This window comes from Scylla paramamosain, chromosome 27 (assembly GCF_035594125.1).
Source record: "Scylla paramamosain isolate STU-SP2022 chromosome 27, ASM3559412v1, whole genome shotgun sequence".
In the NCBI taxonomy this organism is placed as follows: Eukaryota; Metazoa; Arthropoda; class Malacostraca; order Decapoda; family Portunidae; genus Scylla; species Scylla paramamosain.
In genome coordinates, this window is record NC_087177.1 from 14,071,809 (window position 1) to 14,081,808 (window position 10,000).

At 42.2% G+C, this 10,000-nt stretch overlaps 1 protein-coding gene across 7 annotated transcripts in view; it reads left to right on the forward strand.

Moving 5' to 3' along the window:
* LOC135114253 (ras-related and estrogen-regulated growth inhibitor-like protein) overlaps positions 1-10,000 on the forward strand; it is a 56,890-nt gene that overhangs the window by 1,245 nt on the left and 45,645 nt on the right. For 6 of the 7 annotated variants that reach the window (XM_064030083.1, XM_064030085.1, XM_064030086.1 and 3 more), the window contains exon 2: positions 3,438-3,708. The gene's annotated coding sequence lies outside the window, so the exon portion shown is untranslated. Of the gene's footprint in view, positions 86-3,437; positions 3,709-10,000 lie in introns of all 7 variants that reach the window. The other variant, XM_064030087.1, reaches the window with a different exon arrangement.

Sequence of the window (10,000 nt, forward strand, 5' to 3'; positions counted from 1 at the left end):
GCTGTGTGCGACGCAAGAGTGGCGAGTGATCAGTGATAATAAATATAAAAGAAAAAGTGCCGAACAATTGTAGAATCAAGAAAGGGTCTGTTGAATTAAGAACGTTATCTGTCAAATACTAAAGAATCTATTGTAAGAAAAAGAGGATGAGGTGCTTAAGCTCTTAGTGTGTTTGTTTGCGTTCAGGAAGAGTGAGTGACACAGTGGCCCGAGCGGCGCCTCTGCAGACACGCCATGTTTACTTCCGTGGGGCAGAAAATCTCTTTAAAAACCGTGAATGAGGGAGGTTCTGGCCCTGTGTGTGTGTGTGTGTGTTTGTTTGTTGTTCGTATGCATTATTATGTGTGTATTTCCCTTCAATCTATTTATATATTTTTATTTCTTATTATTTTTTGTATGCCTCTATTATCTGTATGTGTGTGTGTGTGTGTGTGTGTGTGTGTGTGTGTGTGTGTGTGTGTGTGTGTGTGTGTGTGTGTGTGTGCGTGTGTGTGTGTGCGTGCGTGTGTGTGTGTGTGTGTGTGTGTGTGTGTGTGTGTGTGTATGTGTATGTGTGTGTGTGTGTGTGTGTGTGCTCACGCGCGCCTTTTCCAGTCGTGCAGGTATGATCACAAGGCTGCATGAGGAGGATGTGCACGCAGTGACTCACACACACACACACACACACACACACACACACACACACACACACACACACACACACACACACACACACACACACACACACACATACGGGCACCGCTGCGTAGTTAGGAGAGAGAGAGAGAGAGAGAGAGAGAGAGAGAGAGAGAGAGAGAGAGAGAGAGAGAGAGAGAGAGGAGAGAGAGAGAGAGAGAGAGAGAGAGAGAGAGAGAGAGGTAACAGGTGCCTCCAAGGAAAGAAAAATCAGTATAATAAACCAAAATGTGACTTTTCTACCATATTCACCACCACCACCACCATCCCTCACAAGTGTGTTTGGTGTTAGGATCGCTCGCCTCATCTCATCAGCGATCGCCTGGTGTTGCTTTCCTCCATTGTAAACGATCGCGGTGGTGGCGGTCACTGCTCCTCAGAAAGCATACAGGAATGTGTGCCGCCCTCACAGTTTTATTTAGTTATCCCACCCACGTCCCTGCTTCCTGCCAGAACTCTTCATTATGATCAGTTTTTCATTGTTGTTGTTATTATTATTATTATTATTATTATTATTATTATTATTATTATTATTATTATTATATTACCATGATCATCATAACTATCATTGGCATCGTCGTCATCAGGATCAGCATCAACCTTCGCATCATTATTATTATTATTGTCTTTATCTTCATCACACCTATCATTAGCATCATTGTTTTAATCATCATCACCTTCACCACCACCATCACCACCACCACAACCACTCATACATTATCTGAGATACATAAACTCTTGCTGACTTTCCTTTTCTTCTCCGTCTTGCACTTTCTTTATATATCGCACGGTTTTTTTTTTTTTTTTCAAATATACCGTGTATATGGAGCATAAGGGTTGGCGAAATATTCATCACGTCACTAAACCAAACCAAGACTTTGTACATTACTTTTAAATGGTGACAACTGTTTTACGTCGTAGGAAAAGAATTACACTGAGGAATTACTAGTCATAATCCACAACATGCAGACTGCCATGAAAATTATTAAAATTATCTAGTCTTATTCTGCCATGAAAAATTTATTAAGACTAGGTAATCATAGTCCAGACGATGGTATGAAAATGACTAACGAACTCAAAAAATGTTAAACGCCAACTCGAGAAACTTCGTAAAACTCTTGAATATGTAAGTATGTGTACGTATATATGTACAAAAGTATTAGTGTCTCCATAACTGTTGATAAAGTCTGAAAGTTACGTTCCATTATTTGAAATTATGAGTTGTGGTCGACTGAGGTATGTGTCAACACTGCTCTCTCTCTCTCTCTCTCTCTCTCTCTCTCTCTCTCTCTCTCTCTCTCTCTCTCTCTCTCTCTCTCTCTCTCTCTCTCTCTCTCTCTCTCGTCGTTGCAAGTAGATCATCGTTCATCTTTTTCTCGTAGTATAGGATGTGATTCTATTAATACGATTGTAATAACTAGAATTTTTTTAGGATTAATATTATTCAGCTTCATTTCAGTAAAGGTTTGTTGATCAATGGTCCAGGATTTGCAGGAAATAGGTCAGTTGGAGGAGCGTCCTTTGTTTCACTCTCCACATGTGTCGATCCCTTCCTTTGTTCCTTCTCCGTCATTTCACCTACCTCCTGTAAATCGTCGAGGCGCCTCGCCCGCCACTCTCACGCCACCACAAAAATCGAGTGGGTTTTCTTTACTTCCAGCTCAAACAAAGGCAATCTTGTTATTCTCATTGGGGTGCGACGCTAAGCTCTTTACTCTTCCCTCACGATCTCCAACGCAGATTACATTTTCCTTCCGTGATGTACAATTTAGCGCACCTGTTTTAGACCAGTGACCTCAATTCCCTGCGTGTGGTCCCGTCTCGAGACGCCGCACGCACGCTTTAGCTGAATCACCACCAAAGACTCTGGTCTGCTGCATTGCCATCAACAAGGTTCACTCACATTGTTACTTAGCGTACTGACAACTGGTGGTGCCGTTTAGTTACACATACCCTGAGGCTGACCATATACTTGCCTCTTCTGATTGCTTATATGCATAACTCTTAACTTACTAAAAACTGAAGGCTGTTTTATTTACACACACTGAGGCTGGCCACGTACTTGCCTCGCCTGATAGCATACAAAACTACTGAATATCCAACTTCTTACAGTAGTTATTTCCATCTCTAAGGAGAATGATTGTAAATAAATTTCTAGCTCGTCAATGTAGAAAATATTCCTTAGGTTAATTATTTATGTTCAAAATGCATTAATATATGGAAGAACTTTTCCGTCAGTCTTCTTTGTGTGCCGCGTTTTACTCTTTGAGGTGGAGAGTCCATCAGCACCTTTCATTAGTGTGTTTACGGCTTCCCCACTCACCCTAAGGCAGAGCAGAGCGCCTCGCCTCATCAACTCTCCTAAACACTTATTCACTCTTGATCTTCTAATATTTGTCTCTTCACCACCATCACCACTCACGTTTAATAGTTTTTGGATTTGTTTCTTAACAACCACCACCACCACCACTATTCACATCTGTATCTTTATCCCCCCACCACCACCATCACCAGCATTCATATTTAGTAGGTTTGTCTTTGTATCTTTACCCCCACTATCACCACCACCACTACGACTTCCACAACCACCACCATCATCATTATCACAAGTACAAGTGTGAGCAATCAAGCAAGTATGAGATAGGAAGAACCGAGTGAGTACAAACACATGCATTTCTATATACGCAGGTGTTCTGAGAAAAGCTTCTCCCCTAGCCAGGTGTACTGAGAAAAATTATCCGTAACCAGCTGTTCTTCTTCAGGTATCTTAGCTCACGTGACGGAAGCCGAACGAACTCCTACAGTGATTATTGTGACCTTGTGTAGTGTGGACTGTGTACCGAGACACCATTGTGGTGGTTGTGGTGATTGTGGTGAATGGAATGACTAGTAGTGGAGTTGGCGACCACCACACCACGTCAGGCTGCCGTTGCCACATCCACCTGCACCATCAGCGCCGCCCACTGGGAGCTGAGCCAACCTGAATCCCTCCTTCAACTCCTCCTCGTGCATCCCTTTGGTAAACACAGCCAGGTGAGTCCTGGTGTGTGTGTGTGTGTGTGTGTGTGTGTGTGTGTGTGTGTGTGTGTGTGAGTGTGTGTGTGAGTGAACTTCCGGTTTCTTGATGCTTTGATGTGATGGTTCCTGAAAGGGCCTCATGCAAACTATACCCTGCGTCTCTGTACCAGAAGCATCGCAGTCGTGTCGTTGTTTTTTTTCATCCGTGGCTGTTCGAGCATGTGATTCGAAACACAGACTTACACCACTAGACAAAGGAAGCTAATGATGCACCACTTAGGTCATCTACTCGTGATTTGTGTCTCGTAACGAATCGAACAGTAATTCAAGTGACTTGTTTTTGTTTGCATTTCTGTCCCTTTTTGTGTGTCGTTGTCTTCATTTTCTTTAGGTTTTACTTTTTTAATTCGTTCCTTTCATTTTTTTCCTCGTACATTCCTTTCTTTCCCTCCTGCATAAAGTAAAACCTCACGGCATATCAGGTAAACTCGCCTCGTTTATAGAGGATTGGTTGACAGACCGCAAACAGCGGGTAGTAATTCACGGTAAAGCTTTTAGTTGGATAAATGTAAGTAGTGGCGTTCCTCAAGGATCAGTCTTGGGACTGATACTCTTCATAATATACGAGTGTATCAGTGACATTGACGAAGGGATCATAAGTAAATTGTCAAAGTTCGCAGGTGATGCTAAGATTGCTAACAAAGCTGACTCACCAATTCAGCGTCAGATTTTGTAAAATGACGTAGACACTCTCATTGAATGACCTGAAAAGTGGCTTATGAACTTCAATTTTGATAAATGCCACGTATTACACATCAGAAATAGCAACCCGCAGGAAAATTATAAAATGGGTAACACCGCCATCAAAATTGTGGATGCTGAAAAGATCTGGGCGTTTTAATGTTAACAGATCTTAAACCAAGCAAACATTGCACCGAAGTCATAAAATTGTCAATAAATTAATAGGCTTCATTGGAAGATCTTTCACTTTCAAATCTGAGAAAATAATCTTGACATTGTATAACTCACTCGTACGTCCTCATCTTGAATACAATGCACAATTTTGGTCACCTTATTACAGCAAGGATATTTAGAAATTATATAAAAAAAAATACAACGTAGAGTATCAAAAATTATCCCAAGGCTTCGCAATAAACCCTACGAGGAACGCCTTAAAGAACTAAATATATTCTCCCTACCAAAACGCAGATTAAGACGGGACCTGATATTGCTTTATAAAATTTGTAAGCGATTCACAAATATGAGACCTGAACTCTACGCGACACTCAACTAGTCGAATGTTACAAGAAACAATGGCTTCAAAATTACAGGTAAGCGATTTCAAACAAATGAAGCCAAACATTTTTTTCTTTAATCGTGTCATAAATATCTGGAATTTTTCTTCCATCAAGCGTCGTTAACTCAGGTACAGTTGATTCATTTAAAACCCGCCTTGACAAGTATCTAGAAACTAATCCCCGGTTGTCATTGTTCATGTCTGAATAGCAAACACGTTCACTTAATACTATCTGTCATCTGATGAGGGTATATTTCACTACGGAAGAAAAACAACTAATTTACAACAAAGAAAATAAATCGCATTAAAGAGACCTTAGTGATGGCTAGGTTCCTCAGCGACTTACTGCTGACCCCGTCATTATAATGGTATAAGGAATCGAGTCCTTGCAGGGCAACTAACCTATCACTATAGTCATCTAGTTAAAATGTATCCAAGACAATCGAAGTTAAGGTAGAGTAAACGCCACATCAGATAACACTAATAGGACTGTATGTAAATTAGATGTAATAGAAGTAGACATCATCTCTTTCTTACTTTCCTCTCAAATTCTTTGTTGTTTTTCTATACAACATCATTTTCCGGCCAGCTTCGGCTGGAGGAATAGGGGGAGGGGGGAAGGAAGCCTTCTTCTGTGTTATCCTGTCTCGCCCACTAATAGAGTAAAATAGTTACACCAAACAGCCTACTAAGGACCTCAGGGTCTCTTGCTGTTTGGACTTCCATTGTATTCCTTTTCTTACCTTCATCCCTTTTTCATAAGTTTATTCATTCTTTCACTCACTCACTCACTCACTCACTCACTCACTCACTCACTCACTCATTTCTTTCTTAGTCTCACTAACCCTCCCTTCCATCTTTGTTATCGTTCCTTATCCACTCATTTCACTCCTCATCCTCTCTTATTCTTAACCTTAATCCTTCTTGTCTTTCCTTCGTTCTTTTCTCCTCCTTTCTGGCCAACCTCACCCTCTCACTCACTCAAACCTTGAAACGCACCATTTGTTTGAACACGGATGCATTATACATCACATCCGCCCACCACTGTCTTCCCCATTGTCTTTTCTCAGTACTCCCGTCCCCTCACCTGCACCTTAGCCACCAGATAAAAAAAAAAAAAAGAATAGGATACTAATATTGTTGCCATTTGTCACCAGTATGGCAGCTCGGTCCCCTCCAGCATTCTTTTTGTAGTTCATGTCATTAAGCAATCACGTGAAGCATCCGAGAGGCGCAGATTTGTTGTATAGCCGAGGGTGTCATCGTCGTCACTCATGCATCTGCTATTTATGTTGTGTGTGTGTGTGTGTATATATTTTTAGATCCCCGCTGACACTGGCACACACACACACACATTACACATTACACATAAGTGAACCTCGACTTCTTGACTCCTGTCCCTCGAGAGTCGCGTCAGAACGGGATATGCGACAAATATGGCTCAGATGTGGGAAGAGTAAGATAAGGAGGAGCGACAGCAAAAGGATTAGGAGATGGTGAGGTGAGGGAGATGGTTCAATATAAATACGAGGAAGAGAGAAGCAAAGAAAGAGTAAGAGGAAGGAGTGGCGGTAAGAGGCCTTTTAGCTGCCCATAAGAGACTTGGCAATATTTTCCTGCCAAATCATTAGCGGCAGACATGTGAATGAGATGAATGTGTGTGTGTGTGTGTGTGTGTGTGTGTGTGTGTGTGTGTGTGTGTGTGTGTGTGTGTGTGTGTGTGTGTGTGTGTGTGTGTCAGTAAAAACAAGACGAGCCAGACAGACAGAACACACACACACACACACACACACACACACACACACACACACACACACACACACACACACACACACACACATGTTTACATATCTACAAAACATTACTATTATACGATATAAATTGAGTTCCTGGGCACATTCAAGGTGGAATATGATAAACTTTGGACGTTTCAAGGAAAATTTGTAAAAGAAAAAACGTGAGTTGTCATGCTGCCACTACATTACTTGAGATGTGCATGTAAACTCGGTGTTACGTGAAGAAGATTTTCAACTGTAAACTTCTGTCTGCTCTTTTCAGCATTACTACTTGTTTCATGTTTCTCCCATTTGTCCCTAGGTCCTCAACTTGGCTTGTCTTGGCTTGCTCATCCCCCAACCCTTCCCCTCCATTTCCCTTCCCTTTCCTTCCCTTACTCACACCGTCTATAAAAACTCTGACACCAAAGGGGAGAAAAATGGGAAAAGCGCCACTAACGACAACAACAACATCATCAACAACTACGACAACAGCTGAGGGGGAAAAAGACAGCAAATATGATTATGTAAAAAAATATACAATATACAAGTATTTCCCGCCATTCGTATGCTGCACACAACAACAACAACAACATCCAGCAGTGCGACGACAAAAACAAAACAAACAAATAACAACACCTGGTCAAAGAAAGCAAATAGTGTAAAAATAGATAAAACAACAACAACAACTACTACTACTACTACTACTACTACTACTACTACTACTACTACTACTACCACCACCATACCATAAAAACACGTAAACCTCCAACAAAAACAAAAAAAAAATACTTCATCCACCAAACAACCGCAACAAACACAAACAAACACAGCGCATTTTTATAACATTCCCCTGCAGCGTTTCCCTTCCTCCCTCTGCATCATCGTCACCGTCATCGTCGTCATTACCGTCGTCACTCTAATCCGCCGCGACGCCCGCCACTTCGCTTCGTGGTGTTTTGTGTTCCTGACGGTGACACTGACGAGGTGCCTCTCAGGTTACTGCCGACGAAAGAGAGAGAGAGAGAGAGAGAAAGTTGTATGTTTGTCCGTTTTCTCTTCTGGTCTTCGTGTTTCTCTCCTTTGTTTACTTTGGTTGACGTGTTTGTGTATCTTTTTTTTTTTTTTTCTGTTTGGATGAAGAATTACAAAGTACGTCCTCCTCCTCCTCCTCCGTCTCCTCCTCCTCCTCCTCCTCCTCCTCCTCCTCCTCCTCCTCCTCCTCTCTCTCTCTCTCTCTCTCTCTCTCTCTCTCTCTCTCTCTCTCTCTCTCTCTCTCTCTCTCTCTCTCTCTCTCTCTCTCTCTCTCTCTCTCTCTCTCTCTCTCTCTCGTGGTCAGTGCCAAATATATTAATAGACAACCTTAATATCTCTCACTTCTGTCTACCTACCTGAACCAGACCTTTTGCCTCTCGCCTTCTTTTCTCCCGGCCTGTCCTCAGCACTGCTCCTTCACCCTGCCCACCTCCCTCACCCCAACCTGCCTTGCCCTTTTCATCCGCGCCTCCCCCATGTGGTGCGCGATGTCTGCTGCTGGCATCTCGACCTTGACCACTTTAAATCCCTCCTATGTTCAAGCCCAGGCGCCGATCTTCTTATCCTATTCGATTCACTTAAGCGCGAGGTGTGAAGCCATGGCTGGAGGTGGACTGATATACGTGCGCTGTCTGTTAGTAATTGTTCTTTATTGGAAGATAACGTTGGGTGTCTGGTAAGATGTATTGGGCTCTATTGTTCTTATTTTATGTGGGAGTGTATGCAGGTTCTTTGTGTGTAGGGAAGGCTGCTGTGGCCTGTTGCTTTGTTGGAGTGTGCGTTCGTGTCTCTGGTTTATTTTTTTTCCTCCACTACTGGGAGTGTTGTATGCTCGTGTGAGGGCGTGCTACAACAGGACTAGAGGAACGGAGTAGCATCAGCAATTTTAGTATCTCAGTACAATTTTCTTACTTCATAGAATATGAAGCACAAATCGTGCTAATCGCGCAGAATAAAGACTGCAGAGCGTCACATGGAACAAGAAACACAATGTTTTATTTTCACATAGAACATGAAACACAAACCATCATTATCGTTTAGGAAAAAAAAAACTCAAAACACTGTTATCGCATAGTATAAGAAACGAAAACTCCTCGCATTGAACGAGGAATACAAAATATTTTCATCAAATCTTATCCCACACAGAATAAGAAACAGGAATATATTCGGTATAATCAAATCCGTATATAGAAAACACCGCCTTTGCATCACCACCACTACCACCACCACCACCATCGTCGCCACAAGCAGACGGAAGAATAACTCCCGACAGACTGGAATCCCGATCGCCCCCACCCGTCACCCACTCTCCTATTACTACCTATACCCGAGCCTCGCGCCCCTCGTCATTTTCTTCGGAGACGTTATCTGGATCATGTCAGCGCCTCACATCGATCCTCAGACTCTCAGCTGGGATTATGCAAAGGCGTATCAATTTTAGTGTTGCTTCATGACTCGCGGGTCACGTGGCTGGCTGGATTTCTTATTTAGATCTAGGGGAAATCCTTGGTCAGAGATGTCGCCGTCTGTGTGTCTTTCTGTTTTTCGTATTTTTTTGTATTTCTGTTTGTTTTTCTTAGTCAAGAGAATTATGTTTTTGTCTCTGTCTTTCTGTCTTTGTGAATCTTTATGTTTCTTTTCATCTCTTTTAGTTATAGGAATGTAAAGGAATCTGTAAGAGGTTTCTGTCTCCTGTTTTTTTTTTTTTTTTTTTTCTCCATTTACGTATTTCTCTGTTTCTGTTCGTTTGTGATTGTCGTAGGAACATAAGTGAAGCTGCAAGTGGCCTTTGTCTGCATACGTCTGTTTTTTTCTGTCACTGTCTCTGTCAGTCTCTTTCTTTGTCTACCTTAGTGTACTTCTCTATATCTGACCTTAATAAGAAAATAAGGGAATCTTCAAGAAGCTATCAGGCCTACACGTGTACCTGTATCAAGACATACCTACCTGTATCCACCTGCATCATCCTCATTCATTAATTTGTCTAATTTTCTTTTAAAGCTCCCTAATGAGTTACTAGTCTCTCTCTCTCTCTCTCTCTCTCTCTCTCTCTCTCTCTCTCTCTCTCTCTCTCTCTCTCTCTCTCTCTCTCTCTCTCTCTCTCTCTCTCTCTCTCTCTCTCTCTCTCTCTCTCTCTCCTCTCTCTCTCTCTCTCTCTCTCTCTCTCTCTCTCTCTCTCTCTCTCTCTCTCTGTGCTCGC